This window comes from Mastomys coucha, unplaced genomic scaffold (assembly GCF_008632895.1).
Source record: "Mastomys coucha isolate ucsf_1 unplaced genomic scaffold, UCSF_Mcou_1 pScaffold7, whole genome shotgun sequence".
NCBI classification, from domain to species: Eukaryota; Metazoa; Chordata; class Mammalia; order Rodentia; family Muridae; genus Mastomys; species Mastomys coucha.
Window position 1 is genome coordinate 38,825,103 of NW_022196913.1, and position 14,042 is coordinate 38,839,144.

At 43.5% G+C, this 14,042-nt stretch overlaps 1 long non-coding RNA gene across 3 annotated transcripts in view; it reads right to left on the reverse strand.

Annotated features, from left to right (window-relative positions):
• The window catches only part of LOC116082216, a 21,624-nt gene extending 13,211 nt beyond the window's left edge, over positions 1 to 8,413 (reverse strand). Inside the window, exons 1-3 of one of the 3 annotated variants that reach the window (XR_004115214.1) lie at positions 8,263 to 8,413; positions 6,362 to 6,603; positions 2,874 to 3,008 (exon numbers count right to left, since the gene is read on the reverse strand). This is a non-coding gene — a long non-coding RNA (uncharacterized LOC116082216). The remainder of the gene's footprint in view (positions 1 to 2,873; positions 3,009 to 6,361; positions 6,604 to 8,262) is intronic. The other 2 variants (XR_004115215.1, XR_004115213.1) reach the window with 2 other exon arrangements.
• Between the last annotated feature and the right edge of the window lie 5,629 nt (positions 8,414 to 14,042).

A 14,042-nucleotide genomic window follows, 5' to 3' on the forward strand; every position in this document is an offset into this window, starting at 1 on the left:
GAGGAGGAAAAGGAGGAGGAGGAGGAGGAGGACTCCAGACATCAGAGCTGGACATGTAGTGAGGTTCTACCTTGTTTTCTTGTGCACTTTTGACAGATGTCTGGGTAGACCCATTTCCGCACTGTCCTGATGTGACAGCTTCCCATAGCATGCATTCACTGGACCTAGCTGACATCATGATGGCCCTGGAGCCCAGGAACAAGGTGAACGTAAAATGCTGAGCACAGCCTATGGTTGCCATGGCTCCACAGTGCCTCTGGGACAGCAAGGTGCTTAAGAACAGGACATCATTTCATTCCATTGTGCTGGATGGAGAAAGCTCCCAGTTCACACTTGCCCCCATATCTTGAGGCAGAGAGGAGAATCATAAGTAACCCAGGAATAATGACACTAAACTCTTAAGCAGGTCGAGACCAAGGTCCTGGATTTGAACCTGGGCTGTGTGAATTACATACAACTGATGATTCATTCCATGCATCATCCAAGTAGGAGAAGCTGTTTGCTGGCTCCTCCACCACCGAGGCCTCCTGAAGTAGGAGAGCTGGCTTTCTGAAGACCAGCTTAAAGAAAATGTCCATTTTGTTCCCAGAAGTCACAGCAGTTTTCTTGGAGAATGCTTTAGTCTTGATCTTTCCTCTTAATCATTAACATTCTTAAAAAGTCATCTGATGGAGAATTTATTCTACGGGGGCAGAACTATGTCTGCCTTAGTATCAAATCCTGCATACAACCAATGCCATAGGTGCTCTGGATAGAACACATTTTTCATATTATATAATGTTCAAACAATTTTCTGTTGCTGTTCTTTGTTTTTTTATTTTTATTTTTGCTTTCTTGTTTATTATTTGAGAACTTCAATGAAATATTATTCCCCCATCTACCCTCCCCCTATTCTTTCTATATGTTCTATGACACTTCTCCTCAAATTTTCATATATTTTTCCATCCTCAATAACTGAAGTCCAAATAGTGCTGCAGAGGTGTGGGACCATCCAACAGAGTGTGGGAAACCTACCAGAGACCACACCCTCAAGAAAGAATGAAGATTATCCCTTCCCCCAGATACACTAACTGCCCATAGATCTTCAGTAATGACTGGAATCGGGAAACCATCTTAACCATTTATTAGGGGAATTTTGGCAGCTTGATCTTGTGTAGGCCTTGTGCAAGTAACTGTAGTTGCTGTGAATTAGTGAATGAAATAGCTATGGCTACATCATGTCCAGGAGACAGATTTTTACAGAATTCCTCCCTATCTTCCAGCTCTCATAGTTTTTCTGCCAATTATCAGTTAATGGTACTGGCCAAAGGGTTAGAGAATTCACAGAGAGACTCTCATTCATCTCTCCTAGTTCCAGTGGTCTATCTATATCAGGACTTTAGAAACCTCCTCTCACAAGCCATCATAATTTTATCGTTGTGATATTTACTCTGTTCAAGCTTGAAATATGCTAGCACAGACATGAGAGGAAATGAAAATAAAAACAAGGAACGTGCTCTCCTCATTGGAAAAGCCTGCACAACGAGGCAACGGGAACATGCAAAACACACTAAAATAAAACCCCTCTTGCTCCCACAAGAGCTTTCATCTGAGGATTTCAAAGTGATTCTTTAATTTTTATAACATTTTCATGCTGAGACTTCTCATAGTAACAGATCTTTGCCCCTGGCTACTCCACTGGACCTCGCTTTCAAACATTCTATTGACTCTGCAATCTCAGTGAACTCCTTCCTTTTGCTTTCAGATTCTCCCTCTTGACCGATGATGTTAGTAGCATCCTAAAACTTGGCCATCATTCTAGACCTCCATCCCACTCCCTTCCCTCATTGGTGCCACCTCTCAGTTTCATTGTCTTGCAAGTCTACCATCTTGGTCTTCAGATAGCTTCCTAAAGATCTTCTATTCTCTTGTGAATCCATTCAAAGAGTATGTAATACTAGACATAGATATTCTCCTGGATGGCAGGTTTGATCTCATGAGAAGTGTTGTGTTGACCACATCTCCTTACTCTTTCCTTTCCAGAATACAGAAATGAAAAGCCTCTGAGCTCTTCAGGAGATAAGATTGTAGAGGGTTAACATAGAGACCTCTGGCATAATGTAGGTGACCCCATATATAGTTATAGCACATCTAAAGGTATCCAGGAGTTTCTCTTGATTTAAGAGCTTCACGATTCTCAAATCAGGCAGTATGGCAACTGTTTCATCTGACTAATCCTTTACAGAGTTCTTCTCACTCACACAACTGTGTCCTGATGATGATGCTGGTAGTGGCAATTGTAAGCAAGCTATGGTAGTGATAGTTATGGTAATACTGATGATGATAATGGCAGCGGTAGTGGTGGTGGTGATGATGGTGTTGATGATAGTGGTAGTATTGATAGTGATGATCGTGGTGGTAGTGGTAGGAATGGTGGGGATGGTAGTAGTGGATATAGTGGTAATGGTAGTTGTGATGATGGTGGTGATGTTGATGATGGTGGTGGTACTGAGGATGAAGGGATGAAGATGGTAATGAGGAAGATGGTGAAGATAATTATGGCAATTGTGATGATGGTAAAGCTGAACAAGAGCAATGCACTTTACTGACCTGTTCCTCTCCCATACCAATGGTGATCTTATTTGCTGAGTTCATTATAATGACAAGTTCTCTGAAACATCCTACTTGTTAGGGTAGACAAGAAGGAAAAACTTCTTATTCCTTGTCATTTTAACAAGAAGACAAAGTTCCAGGCATCTTACCTTTAAATAACCAAAAATCACATGAGTCTCTTCCTTCAAATGTCAAAAATGGCATTAGCCTGACAGCGTTCTCATTACTATGCACTGAGAGCATCTTTAACCAGAGCTGTCAAATCCCAAGCAATCAAGTACCTTATAAACTGTGAGTCTATGTCTCAGTCTTGTGCCATGGACGTGAAGCTCTCAGCAAGTGAAGGAAAAAGAAGCCCACGATGGGAGAGGTTCTCTGATGTCAGGATGCCCCAGGGTACTCCTTCTCATCAGATTCTGGAAGAGGAAGGAACAGTCAGTTTTATGCTGCCATGAGAAAATACTAGAGATAAACAACTTACAGGAGGAGAGGTTTATTTTTGTTTGTTCTTTCAGAAATTTCAGTTCCCATGGCTTTGGGCTGATGGCAGTACTGGTCATCACTGATTGGGGAGTTTAGCAAAGGTCATCTGTTGTTGCTAATTTTGATTGTCAATTTGACTGCACTGGAAATTAATTAAACAATAAACTACTGGGCATCCTTGTAGGGGATTTTCCTGATCAGATTACTTGAAGCAGAAATGTCCACCCTAAACCTGAGCAGCACCTTCTGGAGCAACCCAGATAGGAAAAAGGACACTGCCCTTTGCCTGTTTGCTCCCACTCCTGCTGACAAGTGCATCTATTCTACTGCTCTGGTATTTCTTCACTGATGTTGTAATCAACTCCATAGGGATCTAATGTAGACTGAATATCAGCAGCTCTCCAGGGATCCTCCAGGTCTTCAGGGTCATATGGGAGATGCTGAGCCTCTTTTCTGACCAGCTGATGAGTTCTCTGTCTCCCCAATGTGGGTTCTCTGTCTCTTCAATGTGAAAGAGCCCTTGTTACACTACCCAGACCACATCCTATAAACTACTCTAAAAAATCACTTATGCACACATATACATCCATGTACCATATGCGTACATATATAGATTTCATTCTCTCAGTACAGTTCCTATAGATAACTCTGACTTACAGTGGCTGGGAAGAAGAGTAAGAAAACAAAACAAGACAAATAAGCAAAGAGAGTGAGGAAGGTTCTGGAACACTGACATCCCCCTTCAGGGCAAGCCTCTGGTCATATAACCTTCTTCCAAAAAGCTCCATGTCTTAAACTTGCCGTCATCTTCAAAGGATATCATACACTGGAAAACAAACCTTTGGCATGTGGCCTTTGCAGGACACTCCATATCCAAGGACTACCGTGGGAATGAACTGCTCTAGAGGTGAACCCAGATCCTTTTGCAACTGGTTCAGAGAGAATAAGGGACCACTGCTCCAAAAGCAGTGCAGAGACATCATGGGTATCAAATGAAATTCTGGAGTCAAGCAGTGCAGCTTTCCACCTTGGTTCTGTTTGGAAAGGGAGTGTTTACTTAAGAGTTCACACCTTCATGAAATGACGTGCTATGTTTGATGGCACCCAGAATATAAACCTCAGGACACATCTGTGTGAGCTTCTAGCTTGAGCGAATAGTTGAAGTGGGAGGACCAATCTCAGATATGGGTGGGACCATTCTATGGCCTGAGTCTCAGACAGGACAGAAAGCAGGCAGAGAACTGAGGACTAACATTTGTCTCCTCTGCCATCTGCCTGTAATGGAATGTGACCTCACATGTCTACTGCCATGTCTTTCCCCCTATAACAGACTATACTCTCAATGCTAAGCCAAAATAAAGACTTTCTTCTCTATTTCCAAATTCCAAGATTGCTTTAGCCAGGTATTTCATCCTAACAGTGAGAAAGGTAAGTAATATGCCACCCATCTACCCAAGGACAGTTCTGTAAGACAGAGCCAGAGACCCTGTCCTCCAAGCCTTGTCTTCTGTGGAGAGCCTAAGTTCAGAGTAGACAGTAGACAGAGTAGGGCTCACTCTACCTAAGCAAGCAAGGATCTTCTGCCACTTCCCCAGGAGGTTCAAGACCCTGCCACCTCTTCTAAAATTTCCAGCTGAGTGTCCTTGGGCCTGCCAAGTGCAGGTAAGCCAGTAGTGACCTCAGCACTTCTTGGGTTCCCTTGCTCAGCTACAGAAAGCTCAGAAGAGAAGTGCAGCTCAGCCTCTAGTCCTTGAGAGTAGGCAGCCGAGAGAGGTTGCATCTCAAAAGCCAGAGGAGCTAAGGAACAGAATAGTGCAGCTTATTGAAACTGTGTGATTATTTTTCTATTCTTATGATCTACATTTTTAAGCGGCTGAGCTAGTTTATGGGCTGCCAATAAATTGTGTGGTTTGGAACATGACAGCTAACAAATGCATGCCATAAATCCCTAATTTGGTGTATAAATAAAATATATCAAACCATTATTTTTTAAAAAGAAAAATGCTACCTCTGTTCAATAAATGTTGGGTGGTTGTTTAAAGAGTATTAGTTTGAAAGGAACTCAAACTATTCCCAGGGTGCCCGTATTTCTTGGTCCTGCCTGGAGCAAGGGAGAATCACAAGTTTTTAATGGTTTGGGAAAAGGATATCTAAGCCTAAGAAATCCTTTGGAAATGAGAGCCTTTCTCTTCTTTGATGCTTGTAGGGTAAGGATGAGAAGGGAGAGAGAAAACCCCCAGAGAAATAGTTTTCAAGGGACTCAGGAAAGAGAAAGGGGTTGTGGTCTCTGGACTCTTGAAAACCAGGAAGTTGTGTAGCAGCTGAAGATGATGTCCTACTTCCCATAGAAGCAGAGAATGAGTTCAGAGAAATGTCCCGTTATGCTCAGCTACTGTTCCTTCTTGTCAGCATCAATGGGCTCGGAACAGACTTCCCTTCTTCATTTCTAGGCTGGTCCTCTGACTCTAAAGAGGGCATACTCTACCTCAAGACTCAGTCTTTTTTAGCAGGTTAGTAGGAAATGTAAATATTTCTTCTCTACTCATTATTGGCTCATGGCAGAGAAAAAAAAAAGGAATGGCATACCCAGGAATGTACCACCTTGGGCAGTTCAGTCCAAGACAAAACATTTCTGTTGCATTGTGAGAAGACTGAAGCTGACCTTACTGACTCAGCCTTGATCCTCTTGACAAAGGAGAACTTCTTTAGAAGCCCAGCTTATGTTTCTAAGTGTCACATTTTGATCATGATGGTCACAATCTCACAGTCCTCCTGAAGCTTTATTATAGGAGTAGGCACAGTCCTAACTACTGGTGAGTCCTTGTGAGAACTATACTGAGAAGTTATAACTAGAGGGCTAAGCTGACTAGGAGAGAGGACATGATTGATTAGTGATGTCTACTGAGAATGCAGGCAGTGGTGGAAATGTTTCTCTTTCAGTCTAAGATAATTCTAAGCTAAGAACATTATAGCAGTTGAGTTCTACTGAGAGTTTAAGATTATCAGAAGGGGCTAAAGCCTGTTTCACAGGCTACAGCACTGTGGTTGGTACTGATTTGCCCATCTCTATTCTTAGCATATCCAGGCTGTTGGTGTCACAGGAGCAATCTGGGTTGGAGAACCAGCAAACTTCCCCTACCCCTCTGTTCAGCCCAAATTTTGATTTCTGGAACCAGGTGAAGAGTCTGATTCTTTAACTAACATTCACTTTAGAAATGTCTAACATCTTTTAAGAGGGCCAGGTCTATTGATACGGGAGTACAGAGTTTTCAGGCCAACATATTACCTGAAGATATGTGACTAGCAATTGCAGGCAAGAAAGCTGGCTCTCCTTGACTTGCAGGTTAGACCAAAAGTCATATGGCTTGCTCTCCCAAGTGGCGCTATTGGCTGGTAGTGTTGCTTTTAAAAGGTGGTGCTTGGTGGGAGGCCTTAGGTCACTGGAGGGTGTATGCTTTTTGCTGCCTGACCATAATGAGATTGGTTTTGCTCTGCCACTTGCTCCTGGCATGATGGACTGTCAGAAACCTAAAAGCAATGGAACCAACCAATTACAGACAGAAACTTCCAAAACTCCAAGGACAGAAAAATCTTTCTCTTTTGTAACTTAAGTGTTTCAGGTACAGAATGCTGCTGATTAATATGGTTGTCATGGCTGACTACTGGAATTCTAGAATTTTCATCCTTAGATCTTAACCCAACTTATAGACAGTTCCTCATGAATATAAGAGGCTGGGTGAAAAGACCTGTGTAGTGAAAATTATGGAATTTCTGTTTCTTCTAAAAACATGGAAATGTTATAAGAATGTGTTTTCATTTTAATTCCAGATGTAGGATATAGGGCTGCTTTGGATTGACCATAGTCGGTTGCAAAGACCAGCTACAAGCAAGGGATTGATAGGGTGGAGAAGAATGGGGAAAAAAAGCATCCACAAAGTAGCAATGCCAGCTATAGACCTGGGGAGAGGAAACAGTCAATTTGTGAGTCATTCATGCTGGCCACAGTACTTACTTTCTTCACAAGCATTGCTTTATCTTCACTATAGTGGTATTAGGGGGTGTATGAGTCTGCTAAGACTATGTAACAAATGCCACAGAGTTGGTCATTAAGACATTTATTTTCCTCACAATTCAGAGGCTATAAGGCTGAGATCAAGTCATGGCAGGGCTAGTTTCGCCTAATGACTCTGGCCTGGGCTTGGAAATTGCCATCCTCACATGGTCTATCCTCTGCCTGTGTCCTAATCTCCCAGTCATATTATCACATTAGGTTAGGGGTCCTCCTAAAAGAGTTTTATAGCTATTTTCTCTTTGTAAACCCACATCTCTAATGACAGTCATGTGCAGAGTGGTCAGGGTCTACGAATTTAATATATGAGATGGAATAGGAGATACACAGTTCAGTCCACAAAAGGCAGGATGATATTCTCAGTTGAAAGATATACGACTTAATTAATATAAGAGCAGTGGCCATTTAAATGTGAAGTGCTTGCTGTTTGAACTACTATGCTCTGTCTGTATACATCTCAGTCTTGCATGTGTGCCGTGTGTGTGTGTGTGTGTGTGTGTGTGTGTGTGTGTGTGTGTGTGTGTGTGTAGTGCACATGAGTGGGCACATGGATGCTGTGGTACACATCTGGAGGACAGTTATTTTTTTTCACCTACCATCCTGTTTGATACAAGGTCTCTCATGTTATTCATGAGCACAGATGCCAGGTTAGTAGGGAGTGGGGTATTCTCCTGTCTTAACCCTTCTGTCTCACCATAGGCGTACCGTGATTATAGACACATGATGCTACTGCCTCTAGCTTTATGTGGTGTATGATTTTGCCAATTGCTGTGATAAAATACCCTGGAAATAAGCAACTTAAAGGAACAAAGGGTTTACTTTGGCTCACAGTTCAAGGTCACAGTCTATCTTGGCAGGAAGTCAGCACAGCAGGAACTGGCTGGGCGCAGTTGGTCCCACTGTATCCACAGACAAAGGCACTGAGCAGTGAATGTTTGTTTTCAGCTCACTTTCTCCTTTTTAAACCGTCCAGGACCCCAGACAGGGAAGTGGTGTCACCCTTAGTAGTTGGCTCTTTCCACCCTAAATAACCTTATCAAGATAATTAATTCCCCATAGGCATGCCCAGATGCTTCTAGGACCCATCAAGTTGACAGTGGAGATTAAGTATCACATACCTGCATTAGAAACCCAAGCTCAGGTCTCCATGCTCGTCTGGCAAGTGTTTTACCCAGTGAGTCACCTCCCCAGCTTGATCCTCAGTCTTCTAATAGAAAACTTGGAGCAAACATTTGGGTCCCCCTCCCCCGCATCAGTTCTGTTGAGGTCATAGGAGAATGCTCTAGGAAGACAGAGGAACTGACTGATGGTACCAAAACGTAGCAATGATTTTATCACAGAAGAGGGCAGAGGATAAGGACAATGTCATTGTTTAAGTCTGAGATGCTCCCCTGCCCCTTCCCGCACAAGGTTATCTCTTGAAAGCTGGGTCCTCAGTTTGTGGAACTATTTGGAAGGCAGTGGAGATAGGTCACTAGCTGGATGCCTTTAAAGGTTACACCCATCTCGAATTCCATCTATATAGTCTCTGCTGCCTGACTGGTCACGGTGGAGAAACCTCAGCCACAGGGTCTGTTACACTTTCTCCACCATTGTTGGACAAAAATCCCTTTGAAATCATAAAACCCTTTTTTTATGTTATTTTGCTCAGTCCAGAAAGCCCAGTTCCTATCTATCTACCCAGACCCTACCACAGCTGGCTTTTTTAAATAGGACTCTATTTCCCTTCACCTCTGTGACTGGCTTATTTAGGGGCCACGTAGCACCAGCATATTCTATTCAGTGGCCCCACAACACTGCCATGATTGGTTTATTCAAACAAGACCAGCCCGCCCACCATTATTACTGTCTTTAGTTTAAAGGGGCTTACCCAATCACAAGACCCAGTTAATCTAATTAGGCTCCACCCTCCTCTCCACATCTCTGCAGGAGACTAGGAAGCCCAAAACTAGATGTGGTTTATATAGAAAGGAGAGAGCGTCTGGAGATTTTGGAGAGGGAACAAAAAGTCCAGCTTCAAAGCCCCACGTCCTGGATGCTTTGGGGCTTAAATTAATCCTCTCCCTCAATCCCTTCCTCTGTGGGAAGAGGGTGAGCTGTGAGCCTCGCAGGCTGTGGTTGAAGATCAGTGAGCTCACGGATTTTCATAACCACATAACACCAGGTGTTGCTTAAAATTTCTCTCACAGGAGCAAAATCAGATGTTCCTGTGTGTAGCAGGTTTTTTTTTTCAGACTCAGATTCATCTGGGATAATTGAAATGCAGATTCAGCATCTCAGCCCCAGAAAGTCTGACAAAGTAGTTCTTTCTTTGACTCTGTAAGATTCTCACAGCTAATACAGCCACACTGCACTGCAAGTTACATCCAAATGGAACCCATGAGAGAGCTGTTAGGATAGATCAGTAGGGAATAGCCACATCCTATTCTTGCTGTAGCAGAGCAAGTGTCAGAATGAAGGCATATCTTAAAAAGCGCTGTTTGAAGAGGCGAGGGGAGTTAGCAACTGCAGATGTTGAAATGATGGCAGCATTTTACAGTGCCGACATGCAGTGGCTGCAGGTGGTTAGCAGGCCTGTTTCCAGTTCTATTTCTTCTGTCTCTGGTTTTAAGAACAGATAGAAAATAAAATCGCTGAGACATCATGAAGCCAGCTTTGATGTAAAACCCCTGCTTTTGGAGAATTTCCTCCGGATTGATTACTTCATGCCTCTTGAAGACTTCATGAAGTAAGGATGTTGTACTTATCTTGAGTTTTAAGTACCCACATGTGAGTTTAGTGTTTAGTGCTAGACAGTACACAGTTTGTCCTTTATATCCACAGCTTTCATATGCTTGGATTTGTCTAGTGGGTGAACATGTACATGCATGTCCATATATGGGTGTGTGCATACCGAAATGTGTAAATACTATATTTGATAATGTGATAGAGGTCGCCTACCCTGGAATTACCTATTGAGCTTTAAATCAGGTCTGCAAGCTTGGTTGTCTCTCTATCTTGGTAATGGGAGACCTCAATATGCTGGAGTTCTGCAGAATAAAAGGCTCTTTCCATTTACATACTATCTGAGTCTGGAGTATCGTTCCTTGGTGAATCATAGACCCTTATACTTTCATGGTGAGCCCTTTACAATCTAGACCAGTGGTTCTCAACCTTTGGGTCCTGATTCCTTTGAGGCTGCATATCAGATATCCTTCATATCAGATATTCTGCACAATTTACAATTCATAACAGTAGCAAAATTAGAGCTATAAAGTAGCAATGAAATAATCTTGTAGTTGAGGGGGTCACCACAACATGAGGAACTGTATTAAAGGCTGCAGCTTTAGGAAGGTTGAGAAGCACTGTCCTAGACCATCTGGCCAGGACCTCAGACTTTTTTTCTTTCATAAACTAACAGAACTTCCATAATGTTGGTATTGAGTTGGTTTGACCTAGATGCGAAGGTGTGCGCAGGTGCTGTGTGGTAATGCTGTACCATTTCGTATATGTTATAAAAAATGGCGAGGGGATAGATGGAATTGTACTTGGCATTTGAATTTCAAGAGACTTTAAACTGATTATAGAGGCAATGGTTGTGAGGTTGGCTGTAAGTTAGGAGGAGGGAGGCATTTTAAACTGGAAGAGCTTGAGGTCTTTTCAAAAGCACACACTCTGAGGCAAAGAAAGCATCCTAGTAGAAGTGACCTGTGTATTAACCATCTTTCTTCCATGTTGAAAACAGCCATGATAATCAACCTAAGAGGAGGAAATTCAATTTGTTTTGGAGGTTTCTGTCCATGGTTGCTTGGTTCATTGCTTTGGGCCTGTAGCAAGGTAACATAAACATAGTATTGTGTAAATGTGAAGTAAGAAAGACTGCTTTAGGGGAACAGGAAGGGGGCCAGATACTTATACCCCCTTCAAGGATATGTCCTTGGTGACAACTTCCTTCTACTGGATCCTAAAGGTTTCACCACCCACTCCAAAGCACCATGGGCTGGAGACCAAAGCTTTAGCACATGGACCTTTGAGGGACATTTATCTAAATCACAGCAAGTAGGATAAAGAGATGTAGAATCAGATGTGGATAAGCCACGCCTCCTCCAAACCAGGCACAGATGACCTTGGCTGAATCCAGAAAGGCATGGAAGAAAAAGGGATGGAGGTATAGACTTAGCTGGAACCAGGGGAAGGGGACTGCTCCCTTCTTCACCTTAAATTCACATTGAGAAAACTGAGAAGTCCCATCTGCACTGTGGATCTAAGAACAGAGATTCTATCTTGCTTTCTGAGTCCAGTTTAGGAGGATACAGGCTCACCAGAGAGCCCACAAGTGTCCCCAATCACATAGTTAAAGGTGTAGAATAAGGAATGTGGAGGAGACACACTGTCAGACTGAGGGAAAGCAGAGAGTCCTCCTAGGCCAATGACTGCACTCCAGGTATGGAATATGTGTGCCTCAGAGATGCCAGGAAGAGAAGGTGCCATGTTAGGACTGCCATGCTGTGTGTGGCTCAGTGAACACCACACTGGGCAGCTGCTAGACCCTTCCACCCTTCTTCATTGTTCAATAAAGCCCCCCAAAGGTGTCTTAGCTATAAGGAATGGGGGTGTCTGAGTACTGGAAAGGGTAGGCTTATTCAAATTTACCGTACATTGACAAGATAGTTGTTTTTAGAAAGTAGAAATTATACTGTTAGAGAAAATTTAGTTCTCTCTGTCCCTCCCCCTTGTCTGCAGTAATTCAGGGCCTGTAGAGACAGAGCACTTACACATGTCTCCATTTAGTCATTGGGATCATGGAAATTCAAACATCTCATTGCATTTTCCTGGTTTGGTGTCAGACCCTAGATTCCATCTCCATTAGCAAGACCCACCTGATCATTCTTTTCCATCTTGGTTGTGGAAGTTCATGGGACATCCAAGGGCATTTCTCCCGGCATTTACAGTCAGCTGGGACTATCCTGACAAAGTCCCATAGATTGGAAGCCTGAGAGAAATCACCATATGTTTCTGTTGCTAGAAGTCCAAGATCATGGTTTCAGCATGCCGGATTTCCTCAGAGACTTCTCTGTTAGATAAATTGCATCTCTCCCTTGTATCAACACATGATCTTCCCAGGTGTTTATCTCTTGAGTTTTTCTGATCTCTTCATGTAAATTTGGGAGTTCAGGGCTAAAGTGGAGACAGAATATAGCTCAGACTAGGAGGAGTCCTGTGTGAACTGAGGTTATGTTGGCAGTCTCTGTCTGGCCTCAAGTCTAAACTTTCTTGGTTTCTAACAGATTTAACATTCTCTAGGAGCTGGTTACAAATGCAGACTCTTAGGCACCACCCTGAGTTTGCTGAATTGGAATCTGCCTTGTGCCAGCATCCCTATCTGACTCATCCATAATTAAAATTGGAGGAGCACCTTGAATTTTAAACAACTCTGCCACACTTAAGCCTGAAGGAATTTCACAATTGCATCCTAGCAAAGCATGTTGAAATCTAGGCTCACTGAAGCAGGGTGGGGCGAGGGTGGAGCTGTAACTATGGGGAAGCCCCTGGTACAGTCAAGTTCAACTTATTTGCCAAATGAACTGCAGCTGTACCCCAAACAGTCACAGCCAGGAAGCTGAGAGGAGAGAAGCACCTGTGGGGAGCTGAGTGTGCACACAAAGAATGGTTAGATTCAGCACAGAATATGGGTAATACAAGGGACATGTGTGCACTCCCTGCAGCAGAGGCCTAGCCCTTTTGTGCAGTGTGGACGTCACATCTCATTTCTGTTCCCTTTGCATCTCTTTTCCTCTGCCCTACCACCCTCTATGCAAATGATGGGAAATAGGGGCAAGAGGATTGCTGGAATATGTCTGTTCTGCACGTGTTGTTCAGTACAGACTCCGCCAACATCATGTAGGTGAGAAGGAACTGGATGTTCCAGGCACCCTGCTTCTTTCCACTTCAGGGCCACTTCTTGCCCTGCCCAGTCTGCAGGATCTCCCCATCAAGAGAGTTGGAACCAAGAAAGGAGTTCTGCATGGTCTTTCTACAGATCTCCAGCAACTCCTACACCCCAACCACCTGTGTTCAGGTGAGGGAGCATCAAACACAGCTCCCAGTTGTGGCCAGAAGCAAGGTTTATTGAGCACACCACCAGTGTCAGTGAACAAAGGGATTGCTGAGAGTGGAAAAAGCTGTAGAACCCACGGGGATATAGAGGGACCATGGAGCCACTGCACAGGAGCTGTGTTAGGATTTGCCAGTCTAGGCAAAACTAGCTCTGCCTTTGGTTTGGTCAGGTTATAGCAGAACCTGTCTTATCCCCTGTGCTGTCCTGCAGCTCCAGGAGATATGATGGGAGAAATCTAACATGGTACCCTGAGGGGTAGAATGGATGAGCTATGCAATACTTGGCAAAAGAGGGAAAACAGATAATGGAGCAAGTCACTTGAATATTTGCATTCCAAGCCCCCAATGGTGAATAGTGTATAGAAAGGTTCTTTTATAAAGATTTATTTTGGTCTGGGACAGCCAATGCCCTGAGCAGACCTTGGGTGCAAACTCTGCAGTCAATCCCAAAGCACCCAGAGGAAGATCCACTCCCAGGTGCTCTAACACTCCCAGGGTCACAGGATCCCAGAATCACAAGATCACAGAGACAGCTGAACTCTGAGGAGTTCTGACACAACCAGGATCACAGGAAGAACAGGTTCCAGTCAGATTTAGCCAGGGCAGGTAGCACCAGAGATAACCAGATGGTGCAGGGCAAGCATAAGAGTATAGACAATACAAACCAAGGTTACTTGGCATCATCATAACCCAATATTCCCACCAGAGTAAGTCCTGGACACATCATCACACTGGAAAAGCAAGATTCAGATATAAAATCACTTCTCATGGTGATGATACATGACTTTAAGAAAGACATAAA